Source organism: Pseudopipra pipra, chromosome 9 (assembly GCF_036250125.1).
Source record: "Pseudopipra pipra isolate bDixPip1 chromosome 9, bDixPip1.hap1, whole genome shotgun sequence".
Taxonomy (NCBI): Eukaryota; Metazoa; Chordata; class Aves; order Passeriformes; family Pipridae; genus Pseudopipra; species Pseudopipra pipra.
In genome coordinates, this window is record NC_087557.1 from 9645016 (window position 1) to 9663628 (window position 18613).

General features: G+C 36.8%; 1 long non-coding RNA gene across 1 annotated transcript; it reads left to right on the forward strand.

The window, feature by feature from the left end:
• Positions 1 to 6458: 6458 nt before the first annotated feature.
• Positions 6459 to 10590, forward strand: LOC135418552 (uncharacterized). The gene is made up of 3 exons (XR_010432514.1): positions 6459 to 7688; positions 8694 to 8939; positions 10326 to 10590. It is a non-coding gene; the product is annotated as an uncharacterized LOC135418552 (long non-coding RNA).
• Positions 10591 to 18613: the final 8023 nt, after the last annotated feature.

Genomic DNA, 18613 nt, shown 5'->3' on the forward strand with positions numbered 1-18613 from the left:
ACTACCTGGCAGTCCCAGAGAACTGTGGTACAGAGGGGCATCCTGTAGAAGCACTGTCATTTTATGTTTATGGATCTGTAAAACCATGTAAGATTAGCTGATGCTGAAAGCAGGAGAAAATCAAAGTGAAAAAAAAAGGATTCTGGGACTTCAGCATTTGACAACATTCTTCTTATAAAAGTGAATGCCAAACAAAGCCTCAAGGTGGTCTTACTCTGGCAAGTAATTAATATGGCCATTATAACTAATAGTTTTTATGAGCTGGGAGAACTATCTCACTGGAACAAATTAATTACACAATATTTTGCAATTCTTATGCTGATAAAGATAAATAGTTAGACATCAACAAGGGTACAGGTTATAACAAGAATATTCTTGTGTGAGAGTCACGATACAACTCACTAGTGGATAGCCATAGGCCTTATGAATGTGGAAGAAAACAGAAGTATTTTTAATAGCTATGACATATCTTACATGGTTTTAAATATCAGTAGTTTGTTATTTTCTGCAGCCATAAAATGTTTTGCCTGAAACAAGTAATTTGGAACTCCCTCTTCTGTTGCTATCTAAGTGGAAGCTTAGTTTCAGTAGAGAGAGGATTTGGTTTCTCATGTATCCATCACCCACCCCACCCCCCGGGATCCTTTTCACATTTGTAATGGGACTTTTATCAATATATCAGGTTTCTATCCATATAACAAAGTTTGGCAGGGCTAGCTGCTGGCCCAAATCTTTAATTCAGTATGTAAGGTGCTTCCACTGACTCTGCATTTATTCTTGGAGGAGGCAAGGAACAGTTGTTCAGGGAATAAAAGATCGCAGGCTATGTCCTAGGATAGAGGAGGGAGGGCTTCATGCCCATCCGTGGCCCCACAGAACCCTGAGTTGCCACTGATGTAGTGTCTGCATCAGTAGAGAGGGGAAGACAAGAGCAGTGACACAGTTACATCCAGATTTGTGGCTGTCACTCTCAGGAGAGCAGTCAGAAAATTGCCCTCAGTCCCAGCTGGATGCTAAGTGTAGTTATCCCTTGTGGCTGTTAAGTGAAGACCACCCACACTCACCTGTGCTAATGACTGTTCTACTCAAATTCCTATCTTTTTATCTTTAAAACCAACCAAACAAAATAAACCAAATCAGGACAAAAACCAACCAAACAAAAAATATCACCACTAAGTAAATAAAAGATGTATTCTGAGGTTGTTCCAACTCACAACTTTCATCTTTTTTTTCTTAGTAATAAAGTCATTGCCTAATTGTTTATTCCATCAGTGGGCCAAATTCTGTGCTGGTATAAATTGGTGCAGCCCTGTTAGCAATTGCTCTTGTTTAACTCAGTACTACCGGCCTTTAAAAAATTACTCAAAAGTTAGAAGGAACAAACTTGGTTATTGCCTTTGTTAACAGAGCAACTGAAAATTCACAATGGAACCTAATAAATAAAGACCTTCATGTTTGTTCTCCAAGTAACACAGGTGAATTGATGCTTTTGATCCTTTTCAATCCCCTATTTAATTTTTTCTAACCAATATAAGTTTCATTATGTGTTTCATAATGTTCTGTGGATCCAAGAATGTTCTTTCCAGTGGTATTCGTATTATTCTCACTCTAGACAGTCGTGTATTTGAAGATTCATTCTGCAGCAGGACAGTTTTGTTTCAGTTTGTCATTCGGAAGATGTTGTAGTGCTAGAAAGTAATGAGTCCTGAACTTTCTTATTTTGCTGCCATGAACTGCATACAATTCCAGAGATGTCTGTGGTTCTTGGGTGCTGAAATTTCATCATTCTCAGTTCTGCCCATTAGTCCACATTTTCAAGTGGCAAAATAACTCCTTAGATGAAGCACAACATTCAGTGTGATCTGAGTTTCTCTTAATCAGGCTTTGAGGAAATCCTTAATCTGCCATTTCAGTTTTTCCTGTCATTTGCTTCATTATGTTGCTGCACATGTTACTGACTCATCAGTCCTTCTGATCATGCTCTTTAATATGTGCATTTGTATCCATACGAGTCTGCTGGGTTTGGCTGGGATAGGGTTAATTTTCTTCAGAGTGTGAGTATGGGCGGCTGTGTGATGCTTAGTTGCCGGCTGGGGTTAAACCACGACACTAAGAAATATTTTTACGACTTTAAATATGTCTGGAAAACACAGAAGACAGTAGCTCTGGAAAAATAATTTTAGGAGATCCAAGAAAGTTTTCAAGAACCTAGACAGCTGCTTTTGCATTTTACTTTTCTGAAATTCTTACTATTTGGATCGGGAATTTTATGCTGTTTTCAGAATATCTTTTTGGGAAAAAACACTGTGTGTAATGGTGACAGAATCATTGCCAGATTTAAAAATAACCCCAGCAGCAACAGCAGAATGCTGTCCCTTGCAATTTGTCTTCCTGTACCAACATTCCTTCTATATTTTCAGTTATTGTCATTCACAATTAAATAGCTATAAAATGAATTTTATGAGAACTTTATGTGCTTCTGAATGCACTAGAAACCATGTGGTGTACATCACATACACAGCTTGCTGAACTAAGGAGAGAAATTATCTAAAAGTAAGTTATGTGGAAGCTTTCCACAGTCTCCTTATGTGACCTTGAACAAGGCCACGAATGTTTGAGGTCAGAGGGAACATAAATACTCATTTCTACATGACTCATTCTGAATACTCCACTAGACAAATTTTAAAATAATTCTAGTTAACCAGCACTGAAAGTATTTTGGACATTGATCATTAATGTTCTACATGTTGGTTTGGCAAAACAGTTTTTCCCGTTTTCTACTGCTAGAAAACAAAATAAAAGCTTTGCTCAGACTGCCCCCTGCAGAGCACACAGCAATGGGGTTTAATACCTATGGTCTATTGTCAGTGATAAAAGAGAATTCAGAGGCAACATGTCACAACAGTGAGCTCATCTGTAGCTTATGAAATTAAAAAAAATTTAGACTAATAGTTATTTTTCAAAGTATTGCAAGACCATATTTATGGAGGTATTTAAATGTGTCTAGATGGGTATTCATTTCAGGAAATGTCCTTAATGTGCTGCTACTGTACTGCTTCTAAAGAATAGTGTGTGGAAGCACAGGCCCTGCTGGTTACACTGTGATTCTATATGCTCCCTGTAATTCTCTTTTTCTTGATCATAGTCAGTGCCCCAGACAGGAATGAATTTACCCACCCACCCATGGCTTTGTTCTCAGCTTCTATCAAGAGCTATAGCTGGACTGAAATTTCATCAGGGCTCTGTCCCTGACTGGACCTAAACAGGTATTCATTAAATGACAAGTACTTTGAAAAACTAAAATATAGTGATCTGTGACTCATGTATTAAGTTTTTCTCCTATTAAAAGATTAATAAAAGAAAAAAATGCTCCAGTGACTTACACATCACGAGCATTTGCTCTCCTTTCACTGTCCCCCATAGGTCTGTGTACAGCAGAGGAAGGTTACTTATGAAACCTCGTATAACCAGAAAGGAAGGGTTTAATTCAGCCTTCCACAAATATGTTTTCAGAACAAGAGAGGAGAGCATTGAGGCACTTCCAGACAGTAGACAGATTTAGGGTAAATGCAAATCTGGACTTGGAATGGAAAGAAAAAGACATACAACAGGCATAACATTCTGATTCCTGGTAAAGGCTGTTTCTTCCAAGTAGGGGCTTATGTTTTACATATTTATTCAAGTATCAACTCTGATAGAACCATTGAAACTTGAATGTGAGCTCCAAAATCTTTCCCTATCAGAGACTGAGTTCTTAGACTGTACTGGGGCAAAAGTTTTCCATTTGACAATGCCGACCAAGGCAGCTCACAGAAGTAGGACATTTCCCTGATGGATATGGATGAGCTGGGAAACACTATTGTCTGAAAATGAATTATTTCAAATTTAATGGGCCCTAAGTAATATTAAAAAATTGCAACTTTTTCTTTTTTTTTGAGGGAAATTTCAAAAGCATAACTGTTTTCTCCACCTCACAGTGTTGTCCCCAGAGACTACATGGCTTTTATGATATCCTATGGGATTTCAAGTCCCACAAGGTGAAAAGGGGTAGAAAGTTTCTCAGATATTGCTGCCTTTCCTATTTCCTTTGGCTCTTGAGCTGTACAGTTTTTAAGGCATGCCAAATACTGTCTTCACATGAGATACTTGCCCAAAAAGGATCAGAGAAAACATTTAGTATTTTCATTACAGATTTGACACCCTTGAATATTTTGAGAAACCGGATTGTTCAGTTAGGTTCTTTATGTACTGGGGAAGTGGAAGGCTGTTTCTTTCCCACCAGAAATTAAATATGCTGTGGTTAAATCTCAGATCCCACAGTTAGTTGACCTTTGTCCAGAGAGGCCATAAACCAAATACTGACATTAGTCCCTTTCTGCTTTGTGAGATTACTGTTCTCCAGATCTAGAAGGAAACACCCTGGAAGTATAAGTGCTTATTCTTGCTTCAGAATCATGCTTAGCTTACTCACTGAAGTAGCATCACAGCTTTTCTAACTAAATAAAAAGCAGTTATCATATTGAGTAAAAGGGAAAACATTACCCTAAACATTCATTGTCTTTAATCTTCCATTAGGAGGAGGTATCCTGCAAAGTTTTTTATTCTGTAGAAACTCAAACAAGTTTGATGATTATAATCACTTCCAGGTTCCTAAAATAAAGATAATTTTCACTAGGAAATTGGGTCAAACTGCAGAAAAGCTCGTTGGATGTTTGCAGTGCTGTTTTCTTAGTCTTGGTTAAGGGCTAATTTCTTTACAGAGCTCAGTACCCTCAGTCCCTATTCCAAGAAGTTGTAACTGAGAGTATTCTGCAACTGAAACTAAGAGTCCAATGACTGACATGATTTCTTTCCTACTTGGTTATGAGAATGGGCCACCTTAATGTTTAGGATGTAAGTAAGTTTTTCAACTAGATTTATAGTCACACATATTTTTTAGCCCAAATATTAAATCTACAACTTGCTCCAAAATCTGGTTGAATATGCAATTTTGTTGGATGTAATCTAAGAAAACCCCAAAATTTTTAAAGACATAAATCTGTCTGCTTCAATTTTTATTTTCTTTGAAGCATTGCTTCATTTTCTAAGGTTCATTTTTTTTTATTTTCACAAGGCCCCCCCTAGGCATGGGCCCGTTACTCCACCTTTGTTCCTTAATGGCAGAGAAAATTTGTTTTTTAGTCAGTATCCTAAGTATGTAGTAAAAAGATGGAAGGTTGAATTTTTACATAATGAATAGAAGGTATCATTCTTCCTATGGATATAAGACTTTACATCAATGGAAACTGAGTCAAATAACCTCCTTACTGTTGATTTTCTACCTCTAGTTAATTTGCTACAGATTTCTTCAGCTGTGTTGCCACACCATGTCCCTTTTGTAAAGTTCCTGTTTTAGCAGTTTTACTGTATGAAGGACAGATTTTGCAGAAGGGGATTCTTTCTATTTTCAGTTAAAAGTGATTCTTGGAATCTCATAGAGGTCTTCATTGCTTTAGAGGCTGTTCATGCAAAAGCCTGAATTCTTGTTTTCATCGTGGTGAGGCTTGAACTTATAATGTGAGACATAAAAATAATGCAATTTTTTAATGTTTACAAACATTTTTTCCCTTCATTTCCTCTGAGAAGGTTGCATAAGTCATATTTGAAACAAGTTATAATTTGGTGCTTATGTTTTGTAGTGGAGTGTCCCTGTCTAATTTCTCTTTTATTAATTAAACAAGTATGCATATCTTTCAGCTGGGCATTAGAAAACTATATTGATATATTCAAAATATTTTCCTAATAGCTGGGACGGTAAATGTTACTGCAGAAAAGATCCTCACAACTTAGCTCATAACATCAACCCTTTTACTATCATGATGAATCTTGAGATGTTACATTAAATAATAGGGGCAATTAACAAATTTCTCAGGATAACTCTTCTGTTTTGACATCTTGTGGCCCAAGTTGTATCCAAAATAAATTACTGAAGAAGGATGAGAGGGGGGCCTCCTTCACTCTTGATTTTCAAGGATACAGTTTTTGGGATGTTTAAATATTTAGAGATTGAAACACCTAACTTGTAGACCTAAGTACTTTAGATCACTGACTATATCTCTGTATAAAGAAATTACATTAAAAATGAATGAAACATGTCCTGAGTTAAAAATACATTAGGTGAACAGAGAGTTTCTTCTTTCTGACTGGGGTTATTTTCTGTTGACATCAAAATGACCTTTGCCTCACATGTTTATTTCCCTCATTTTCCCATCTCTGAATACTGAAAGATTTTTTAAAAATCCATGTCATTTTCTGTAATTTAATTTTAAATAATATATAAATAGATTTATGTTTATCTTGTAAATTAGACTTATAATATTGGCAGCAAAAATTAAGGAGCTGGCTGACAGAAAATAAAAAACAACTTCTTCCTTGTTTTGTCCTAGTTCCTTCCTTCCTCTGCCAACAATCACAATTCTTTCTTCAAAGGGAACACACAGTCAGTCAAAGCCTCACTTTTCAGTTTTTCTTTTGCATTGAGCAAGCTGAAGCATTTCAGCAGTGCAACTCCAGGCCCTTGTTTGCTGGGCTCTAATGACATGTGCCAATATGGTTCCTTAAATTACATCTCTACTAGTCTAAGTAAAAGACAAAACATAAAAGTCTATTTCTTGTCATTTTAAAACTGGAATTCCAAAATATCTAGCTTCCCTTTTGCAAAAACTAAGGACAGTGTGGCCCAAATGGACAGGAATCGTGGCACAGATGCAGATGAACCTATACATATGTGCCTGAGAAGCATCAGGGTTCGGGACCTCAGTCCTGCTCTGGAATATAGGGTGGGTCTACCTTTTGGTGGGTTACCAAACAACCAAATGATGAGAAATTCACAGATAATTGCAGTAGGGTGATGTATTACCTTGAAATATGGCAGGATTGACAGATCTGTCTAATTTGCAGTCAAAGGTGATGTTTCGAATTTTCTTCTTCCTCTTAGACATGGGTTTCCACAGACATGGGTTTGGTCCGCATGGACATCTCCCACAGGCATAAAGCACCAAAGGGGTTTTAGGGCTGGGGCCATGGAATGTTTTCTCTAGGACAGTGTGCCACATCATAGAGTTTTGTATTGCAAAACTTCTGCTGTTGATTAAAATCAGCCTGATTCCCTGGTCCCTTAGCTGTTGGTCTCTTTTCACTTCAGACATCACCTTTAAGTTTGTGTTACTAACTAAATGAAGTAGAAAAGAAAGATGAGGAGTGTCTATAGTATTTGAAAATGTGAATAAGTGATTGTAAAGATATTTTTCTCCCCCTGTGGGGCTTTTATTTGTTTGATTTTACTAATTTCTGCTTTTTGAGTATCTGAACTGCAGGCAATAGTCAGCATCACAGATTCATAAGGCAGCCAAGTGATCACTGGTTAAAATATGCACACAAAATTTCTCTTCAGTCCCAACCAATATTTTCCTCCAAACATTTTTTTCTTTCATTTGACACAGTAAATCTTTCATTCTACTACTTTTGTCACAAGTAGCGTAAAACAAAAACAAATTGTAAATTAGGAGAACTAAGACATGTCTTCCTTTTCTATTTTTCATACCAACACAAACCCATGACTGCCCATTTGGATCATAAGGGGAATGGAAGCTGGACTCATACTGGAAGTATGGAATGGTACATTCTAATAAACAAAGAAAGTGCAACAGGTATGCCAGTCAGCTCACCATGGTCTTATCTATAACCTAACCTGAATGAAATGATCTGGCAATGGTACTTTTCTAGAGATATTTAGAGAAAGACAAAGCAAAGAAGGAAAAAATACAGTAGAAGTGCATGGGATGAGTGGGAGGAAGTAAATGGAAATGCTGATTTTTACATTTTTTAGTTCTCTAACTCTGTTTGCACCCTAGCAGTGGACAACTTGCCAGGAAAATATGATTGCTAGCTCTAATGATTCAAATATTTGTGAGGAATGGTGATTATATAACCACTCTAAGAGTCTGAAAGAGCACATTTCTTTGAACCATTTGAACCATGCAGCTGAGATGGGCTGGTTAAACAGTAATAGTAATTAATATAATTTGCTTTAAAAAAGACATTCATCCGCCAGTGTATTTTAACATTAGCAAGGAAAGTTTGCAATATCTACCTTCACAGGACACTAAATAAACAGTAAACAATTGTATTGGAGTTTTTAGAGGCTGGAAAGCCAAAGCAGACAAATGTGAAGCTGGCCACAGTTTGAAGGCAGTTCCAGGAAAAAAAAATCAGGATCACTATGTTATTTTTTGTCTTGTGGTAATGCTCAGAAGTTCTTTTTCTGAGATGGCACCCCCATCAAGAATACATTAGAAATATGCATAACTTCACATGATGCACAGAATAAGTAAATAATTCCTAGCATGCTTAAATAAACATCTTTGAAAATTTGAGTCTGAGAGGTCAGTTAATGGTAGGAAGCTATTTTTCCTCTCAATCTTGCTTTATTTTATTCCCTTCTAAAAGGATACTATAGCTTATGACATATGGTCTGCTTAAATTAGGCAGGCACTCGAAACCTTGTTCGTTCATCTCGGCGTGCGAAGCCAAGTTATCTATTAATAGGAAAAGCCTTGCCCTGGAAGAATGTGTATGCAGCAGTCAGTCTCTGCATGGGGGAAATGAAAGATATGCTACAATAGGGAATAAAATTAATTTCTTATGTATTACAGCCAGAACCACTATGCAATACTGTTCCAAACGGAGTGGAGAAGTGCTGTTAAATCTGTATGTCTAGGAGGTGTGGTGTGTTTAGCGACTTGATGTCTGTGTTATCCAGCACACTGACTTTCCAGAGTCATCTCCAAGTTGTAATGAACAACCTCTATCCTGCTACCAGAGCCCAGAGAGAAATAAACCAAGACCACCAGCTAAGACATTATGTAATTGCCATGGATATGGACAACGAATGACCTCAGGTACTGTATTGAGATGAAAAGATTTAGCCAAAACCAAAAAAAAAGTGCATGTAAAAAGGATTTGTTAGTCAGGTATGTAGTTTGTTCTTTTATAAAACTAGATATTTTAAAAGAATGTTACAATGAAAATGCTGGCACAAAACAATCTTATTAGAAATATTCAAAAAAATGCCCACTTTCCCATGCAACATTCTTCAGTACAACTCTCAAAAAGATCATTAAATATTATCTTATAGAAGTGAGTTATAGAAATTACTATGGAGTTGAGTTATAGAATTTAGTGATTATTATTATGCAAAAATTAATATGTGTATATATATATGTAATCACCAATCTCTCTTGGTTACTTCAATAGCCATCCCTCTGCTTTTGAAAAATGTAATTTTGCAGCATGGTTCTATACATCATAGCACTGCAGAGATCATTTGCCTAGCCCGTCACTTTGACTGTCAAATATAACACCCTTCTTCTATCGGATATAAGCAGCTTGTCTTCACTTTCAAAGCCTTCACCTCATCCTACCTATCATCTCTCATTCAGGATCAAGAAATCACTTCTTTCACTGATTAGCCCATGATGCCAGCCTCCTCCATCTACTCCTTAGATTTTCAGTCACTCAGTCTGAAGCTTTATCCCATGCCATTCCTTACATTTGGAAAGAGCTTCTTTAGACATGTGCAAAGCTACCTCCTTATTTTCCTTCTAATCCTGTCTGTGAGGTTCCCCTGCCATTATGCCTTCAAAAGAAGTTTCAGACTTTGGACTGAATTTGCCTAGTTATAATGAGCTACTCCCAAAAGAGATTTCTGGATCAGCTCCAAATGGAGCTTTCCCAGAGATATGAAGGCTGGTATTTCCTACTCAGATGTATCACCATAAATTCTGCATAGTTACCAATGCCTCATTCTTCAGAGGATGTTGTCCTGCTGTTGTTGGGCACCAATGTATTTCTGCTTGAAAACACAGAATGAATTTAAGGATGATGAGTCTGGATTGCAGGAGTGACTGTGGTAGTCACTGACATGTCTGAAATAAGGGGGTGGTCCAGAGGGTGTATTGACCTTTTCCTTCATATTTCAAGTGGTTGGTAAGATACTATTTATATCAGCTAAGTGAAATAGTGGTCCTGCTGCTGGACACAAGCATTAGAAATTGTCCTGTACTTGTGTGGAAAGACTGATGTTTTAGTTTTGGTGAATAATTTGGGGAGAGTTGGGAGCAGGATATTGCCTCTGGTTTGCTCAAATTTCTGTTGCAAAATGAATGAGTAGTCATGGGAACCCCTGTATTGCACTGTGTCACCATCTTAGATGAGCAAATCATCTTTGTAGCCTGTAGCCTTGAACATGTTTGCATGTTGTGTAATGTTTGTATTCCCATCTCCAGTGGCAATGACTCGGGACCAAGTAATCCCTTTACAGGAATTACCAACAGAGGAAACTGGAAACTCTATGGCATCTCTTTGTCATCTTTCTCTCCAGATGGTGCCTCCAAATCTCTTCTGAAGGGGCTTGTGCAAAACAGAGCATGTAAGTACTTCTGCTGGTTTTGGATTAAGCATCTCTAATTATGGTGAACATTTTGTTTCAAGATGCTGGAGAAAAAGGTGTCTGCCTCCTCCCCTCCCTCACCTGTCCCTCCCGGCAGTCATCCCCAGCCAAGAGAAAACTGTCATGGCTCCTGAAGAGGCAGGAGGCCAAAGTTTCCCCAAATTCCTCTCTTCAGGTTTGCTTGAGTCTCCTCTATACAAGGTTTTCATCCCCCAATCCATCAGCCTTTCCAGCTGCTGAAGGACCAGCAGGTTCCTCAGTTACTCTACATGAAGATGCAAACAGAAACCTTCAGACCCCTGTTACTGCAGCACATTTGGCCTCATGTCAGGCTGACTGGCTAAAATCTTCCGAAAAATACTGTAGTGTTCAAGTGATTAGACTGTCTTTCAGAGACGCAGTGACTAGATCCAATTTGAAAATTTTCAACATATGGAATAACCATTTTTAAAACACCCTTTTAGATTGCCCTTCCATAATTTATTCGAAGTGGATCTGCACTTTTAGAAAGCCAGGCTAGGATTTCTCCAAGGCACCAGTACGATGTAGATAGCAAGTCACAATCTTGGTCAGAATTTCAGTCTGAAAACACCCACAGAGTTGTGCAGATTTCTCAAAATAAAAACTAAAATCTCTCCCAGACTGAGCTTTTTTTAGCAAGTTTCAGCATAAAACTGTATTTTTGTAGCCAAGCTATAAAGCTCTGAAAATAAGTTTATGTGGAAATGCTGAAGCCTTACTTATAGCACTGGCAATGGCTATAGCACTCAATGCTGAAGGCTATTAATCCCGAAGAAAACTTGCTTGGAAGAATTTGAACTTTGGGGGTCAATGAGATCTCAGAGGAAGCTGGACTGAAAACTGAGAAAAGCTGATTTTGTCCATGTAAATCAATTGTTACTGTTTTCCTGTCTGAGAAAAATTTAATGCAAAGACTAAGGATTTATGAACAGGAAAAGAGAGAACCTCTAAAGGTCTTGTAAGAAGTGATTAATAACATTGTTATTTTTTTAGATAATGCTGTTTTAAAACCAGGCTGATGGTTTAAGTGAAGGAAAAGCCACATAGTTCACTTATTTGCCCTGGTTTAAGCTTATGGTCAATCTTAGGTTGTGATACTGCAATTGCAAACACTATTTTGTAATACTTGACCCTCACATTTCAGCAGAACTTACAGAGAATACACAAGAATTGTATTAGTAACATGGCCTAGAAGATCTGAAGAAGTTTTTTGAATTGTATTTTGAGGCAAAAATATATGTTAGACAGATCTGTTTTAAAGGGAAGCAGCAGGAGCATGTAGCCTTACCATGAGGCTGCATTAGGCAGAAGTGCAAGTGTTCCAGTGTAGCATGAGAAGCTCATTCCTCAGCTTCTACCAGGGATATCAAGAACTCTAATGCCATTGAGCTCATGTGACTTAATTCCCTAGGAAGTCATCACACGATAGTTCTGCAAATGGTCAAGACTCTGACATAGGGCCTGAATGGCTTCCTGTCATTGGAACTGAAGAATGCTTGAAAACAGAGCAATAAATCCTCTCCTTTGCTACAGACAAGTAAATCAGAGCAACTCATTTGGGAGGCTGAAAGCAAAACATAGGCAATGAAGACTATTTTGTGTATTGGCTACAGGGTTTTTGTTAGGTTTATGGTTCCATATCAATCTAAGTAATGGGAACCTACTCTGTCTCTTCACAGTTCAAGAAAAATTAAGTTTTTGGAAGCAGTGACAACAGACAAATTCATGTGTCAATTAGAATAATAATGATTGAGGTATTTTGAAATTTGTCTTCTTCTATTGAATTCATGCAAGTAAATTACTAGCAATTGAGCCTATGTGTGTGGGTGGGCTTACAATTACTAACTAATAACAGCCAGCAATTAGTATGTCTCTTTTAGTGCATTTTCTTAATTTTGTATTGTTTTTCTGATTATTCCAGAAAAGCCAAGAATTTTAAAAAATTAAAAAGTTTCTATGAGGAAAAAACATATCATACTTAAATAGAAACATGAACAAACTAGAGCCTGTACAAGGTTTGTATCCAGGCACTATCCAGCTAGTCCAATAGGATGTTCTACACAGCATTGCCAGTGTCACGTGTTCAAAACTTGTCCCATACAAAGCGGTGCTCGGGGCAGAGGAAGGTGTGTTCCTTCCTATCCCTCCTTCATGAAATGTGGACGGGACAATATTTAAGTAAAGTGAACTGCAAATATTGAGCATGAGGAGGAAAATGTATCATAACAAAAATACTAATCCTGAAAGTGATTGTTTGATAAATATTTTGGAGATGGCTCAGTAATCCATAAAGAGAAAAGAGGCAATTATGCTCCTATAGACATCTTCTCTGAGCTCCTAAAAGTACCACGTGTACAAAGTGTTCAGTATTACCACTTATCTGAGTGCCACTGGTACAAAGTCAAGCCTTACTTTCCAATGTTATTTCTTTTTTCAGAATAGTATTAAAGTAATGAAATGTTTTTGTGAATTCAAAAGGAAAGTTAATTTTGAGAGACTGGTAAAGGTAGAAGTCATATCATGCTACCACAAATTGCACAGTTTCACTGTTCACACAGAATTATATCGTTTGAACAATTAAATGAATCCTTTCAGTTGCTTGGACTCAAATGTTTAGGATACACTTTTGTTACTGTAAATTATGATGTTTCAGACCTTTTCCTCAGTGAAAGAAAATACATTCCAGTGTGACAGAATTCCCCTCTGAATGGAAACACAGCTTTCCAACTGGTTCCCCTCTTGGACAAAATTCCTGCTCTCCTAATCCCATAAATGGCACAGTGAAAGGAGAGCAACAAAGCTTAGCAAACCAGCATTTCCTCAGGAGGATTCTGAGCCACTGTGGACAGATATATACTTTTACATTCCACTAAAGCCAATAAACAAAACTGCCAGGATGGCTCATCTCCTAATAGTCTTAGAGCAGAGAAAATTTATCAGGCATCAAAATCATTGGAGCAGTGCAAACTTTCCACATGGTGTTACAGTAGCTTTGGCACTGCAAAGATCTGCTTCACACCTGGAACTCCTTCAAGTATCTGTAAACAACTCTTCCTTTCAATAAAATGGGGATAATGATGCCTGACTCTTTTAAAAGATTTTTTTTTAAAAGATTTCTGAAACTACATTTAATATTTTACTGATCAGGACTGTTTTGGGCCAACTAATTTTGCTTTTATTTAAACAGGAATTTATGGAAAGATAAAAAATTAATTTGAATTGAAATTAAAATAATAAACCCCTGTTTTACAGAACAAATAGAAGAGATTCTGTCAGAAGCTTTCTCTACAGAGAGATGGACTTCTGTCTCATAGCTTTTAAATAAGAGAAAAATTATTATTAATCCTATAGTTCTCAACACTGAAATCATGCCTAACAACCATTTTCCAGTGATGTTTTTTAAATCAAAAGCATCATTTTGACATTTTCTGTTTGCAATCAAATTCTCTGTGGCTGGTCTTTATTGTGGCCTTTGTGCTAGAGAAGAGATGCCAAAAATCATCAAAACTGATATTGCAACATAAAAGAATACAACAGTTTAATACAAAGCCATTTGAATATGTTTATTGTGATTTTTTTTCCCCTCAGAGTAAAGCAATAGCATAATACCCAGCTGCATGATAATATTGGCAAGCAAGACCATGAATTTCAACTGCAAACCCTAAACACTGAATGTGCTGTGCTTTTTAAAGAAATCCCCTTTTGTATGAGATATGTAATACCCTTTTGTGCTGGAGAGGTTTGCATAATAGTAGTTTTCTTTAGTTATTCGTTGTCATGTGATGGAGCTGCAAAGTGAGCTAGGCCAAAGTGAGTAACAGCATAAAAGATAATTTTAAATTTTTCTCTAATTTTTCACATATTTTCTTGTCTTTTAGATGTAACTATCTTCAGAAAAGTTATCCACTTTTTAACATTTCAGACCTGGTTGCTATTTTTCTTAATATCTACCTCTCTATTTGAGCTTTTCTTTTCCAGAAGAAAGAGGAACATTATTTGCGTTCACTCATGAAGAACCTCAAACATATAATTAGGCATATGATCAAGTGGTGTAAATCTGCATAACTCTATTCAAAGACATTGATACCTTGCTCAAGAGTTTAACAGTACAACTGTTTGATCAGAGAAGCCAAGTAAATTTATGTTATTAATTCTATAACTTAGAGTTGTGCATGTGTTATACTGTGCCACTGAGATAAAAGATACTATCAGACTGAAGAGCCATCTTAAAAATTAGACATATAGGATACATCTGAGACTAAGAATAAAATAAAATTTTAAGAATTTTCTGATGAGATTTCCCATGTAAATTTTTTTTAAGATTCCTCTTGGGCTCTTTGATGTGTTCTAGTCTGGGTAGTAAGTAAGGAATATTTCCCAAAGGAGATATAATTACCTTGAAGTGGAGCTCAATCTTATTCACAGTGAAATCTAAGAGGAGGACTGAAGCCAGGGGAAGTTCCTCAGCTAATGTACAATAAACTAACCATTATTCTAACTGATGCTATCAAAGGATTTTTCCTTTGAAATCAGAAGAATTATGCCAAGTTACTCTAGCTGAGACTTTGGCCATAAAATTACATGTGGTTTTGAACCTCTGGCCTGCAACCACTGCAAAGGGACCATTTCCAAGCAATCCCTGAAAAGTAACAAAGAAAGACAATGCTATTACCCATTATCTTAATTTCAAGTGCAGACAGGGTCCATAATCTACCTGGAAAACATTTAGAGGCTTGCAAATTGAAAAAGGTCAAAACCAACTGGGTTAGATTATTTCAGAAAAGCTCACAAGGTGGATTAACATAAAATCAGATTTTAGCACTGCAAAGAATACCCAGGCAGCAAATAAATGCTCCAGAGCCCCAGTAAGTCTTTTTATAGCTTTATGTGTCAAAATAAGAGACCATTAGACACAGACATCCTACAAAACTTAAATGAATAAATCAACATATCCCTTATGAAGCGACCATATATTACTGTTTTCTAAAATATCTAAGATGTGTCTTTGCCAAACAGCGCAACAAGAAATTTTCACAGCTCCAACCAGTAAAAAACATGCTATCAATTAACACCAGAGACAGAAATACTATCATTGAAGGCGTGAAGGAAGCCCTAGAATCTAGGTAAGAGAGTATTATACTGATTATATGTTCTGCAAATCTTTTAATCTGGAATCTCACAACTGAGCCATGGGGTTCTATCCTCTGAGAAATATGAGTTGCTTCGTATCAGTTGGATACCAGATACTCTTAATGCACTGCAGGGTACACAGTGTGTTATACTCTCAGAGGTAGTGAAATATGTTAGCTCAGATCGTTCTCTTTGCCTAGGGAACCTGAAAAAAAGTTATTTCAAGAGGAAAAAAATTCAGTGGAGTTTTCTGAAATTTTTTACTAGGAAGGTATAGCCTATACTTTACTTATTATGTCATTATAATGCACTCCGAGCTTTTTTGGGACTAAGTACTTGTGACTCATAGTCACATACCTTTCCCTGGGATACAGCCCTTTCCTCCAATTTTCTTATCCCTTTCCCCACATTTCTGGGGTTCTGTGATTTTTTTCTGCTCCCTAACAGATGTAGCAAGAACCTTATGTGCTCACCACTTTCTTTTTTAATTTCTCAGAAGTGTTGAAGTTTTCGTTCACAGCACACAGTGAAAGAGAATTAAATGTTTCTGTTAAAAAAAAAAAAAGCACAATTTTTCAAATATGTCATTTTTATGTGAATATTCCAAAGTGATGCAGATGGCAAAAAATTAGAGGAATCAGCCATGGGGTTTGTTTGATTTTATGAAACAACTGTTGCTTAGCTTGTAAGATAATGAACTCTGTACCAAAGGCAATATATTCACCTTTTTCTACTATTAATCTTCCTTCAGATGATTTGGCAAATCCATTTTGGTATTACATGATGTACAAACTTTTTCTGATACTTTGATACAAGTAGTTTTTATTATATGGGAAGTGTAAGTCCATTCCTGGCAGGCATAATCCAGTTAGATCCCAGTAATGTGCATTTAGGCTCAGTATGTCGGGTGCCTTTGCAGAATGGATCAGATAACAGTTTAACTGTAAGAGAGACAGCTTAAACTTGCATTTTGTTCAGTTGAATTTAAGGTGCAGGAGCATCTTTCTGTCTTGTATCTCAGTGCATGGATCCAAAATTTTTGCTCATTTTTGGGCCATATCCTGATTACCGCCCGTTTCCTTTTCAAAATGTTTGTGGCTGACTGCATTTGAAAAGACAATATTGCTTTAGATGGGCTCCTGAGATATTCCTATATGATAATTTCTGTGACACTTGCACTGTAACAGCTGTCATATACATTTCATCTGACAGCTTTCTAGTGCAATGAAATGTTTTAATACTCTTTAGCTGAAAAAAGCAGTAATTTTTGGCAGGTAAGCGAAAACACATTAGCCACTACATTCTCCAAGTCCATGATAAGTCATGGTGCAGCATTCCAGGAGACTTCTAAAAGTCCCCTACCATTCTGGAGTGAACCCAAGATGATAAAAAAAAAAGCACAGGATGAAGGTGGAAAAACAAGTCTTCCCTAGTGCTAACTACAGTGTTACAAGAAAACAACAGACCAGGGCAAATTTATTTCTATTCTCTTTCAATGACAACTTAATAAGAATAGGACCCAGTTTCAAGTAAGCTGAGCTTTTTCAATATTTTGTAGCCTTTATGCATAAAAATGCAGAATTCACCTCATGTAGTCTTCTGGTGATCCAGTCACTGAGAAAGCCTTCCAAACAGCCAAGACCTGAATCTTAATGAACTTAAAAGCTTATAAAATGTTCTTTGGTTGTATGTGCTTTAAAACAAAAAGTTTATTCTTACGTGCTGGCATGTCTTTATTGGCATGATTTATTTACTTTTTATATGAGTGAGAGCATATTTGATTGTGTATGACTTACTTTACACTTACAGGGATCTATTGTTGGTTATGAGGAAAAATAAAATTCCTGTAGAGTGTTTAGCTGAAGTTAAGCATGACATATCTTCGGAAATCTCTTAAAGGATTACTTCTAATGGTGCCATTTGGACCCTTGCTTTGCTTATAAAAATCTGTGTGAATTTATAATGGACAAAACTACAATTATCCCAGAATAGCTTCAGGAAAAACCATCAGATTTCTTTCAGAGGAGGTGCACATATATGGATAGCAGTGTATGTTACTATTCCATGGGCAGGCTGGCTTTTATTTTCAGTGTGAGACATATTCTTCTATCACTTTTGATGGTCAGAATTAATTCTCTTTAAATCAAGATATTGCATTTCCTAAGTGGAATTAGTCCTTAATCATATGACTACAAGAGAAAGAATAATCTTAGCTAGGATTTTAATATTGCCAGTGATGAAAATCTGAATGCTTGAAGTCTCTCAGTATTCTTGGATCTTTGAGAGGCAGACTATCAAAGTCTGTCCCAGCTTAATCCAAGAAATTGCATACTCAATCTCATTGTGACAAAAGAAACTATATTCATGGGCCTTTTCCTCTTTTCTAAATCAAGAGTTCTGTCTTTTACATTCCCACTAAAGCTTTTCTGCAAAGTCCTTATAGAGCTGAATAGACCTTGTTAAAACTTAATTACATGTTATATTAAAAACACATCTGAAAATTACACTTCCCACAAGTTGGTATTTAATTGTTATGAGATATTTCTACTGATTCCCCCATGAACTTATTAAATACATTTCTTTCTCCTGAAGATGAAGGCACTCTCAGATGGGCAGAACTGAAGTTTGAACTGAATAGGATTTTTAAAAGATCCACAGTTCTCCCAGCATCTGTGCATATTTAAACCTGAGGTCTGGTTGTCCTTCTTAACACCTGGTCTCAAGCACGAGTTAATATAACAGCATCTCCACTGACAGTGAAGTGCTTCCTCGATAGATGTGAGCTTATTGTCTGGGTACTGTTGCTAGGAAAACCAGCTGATTAGAGGGCTGGTGTAGCAGCCAGTTGATGTAATACATGCTTGATAAAGCTCTTATCAGAGGCTTGCACACTTTCAGGAATGCTCACAATTCAGCTGGATTTATCAATATGAAAAAAGCCCCATTCTTTCTTCATTTCAGTCACCTGTTGGA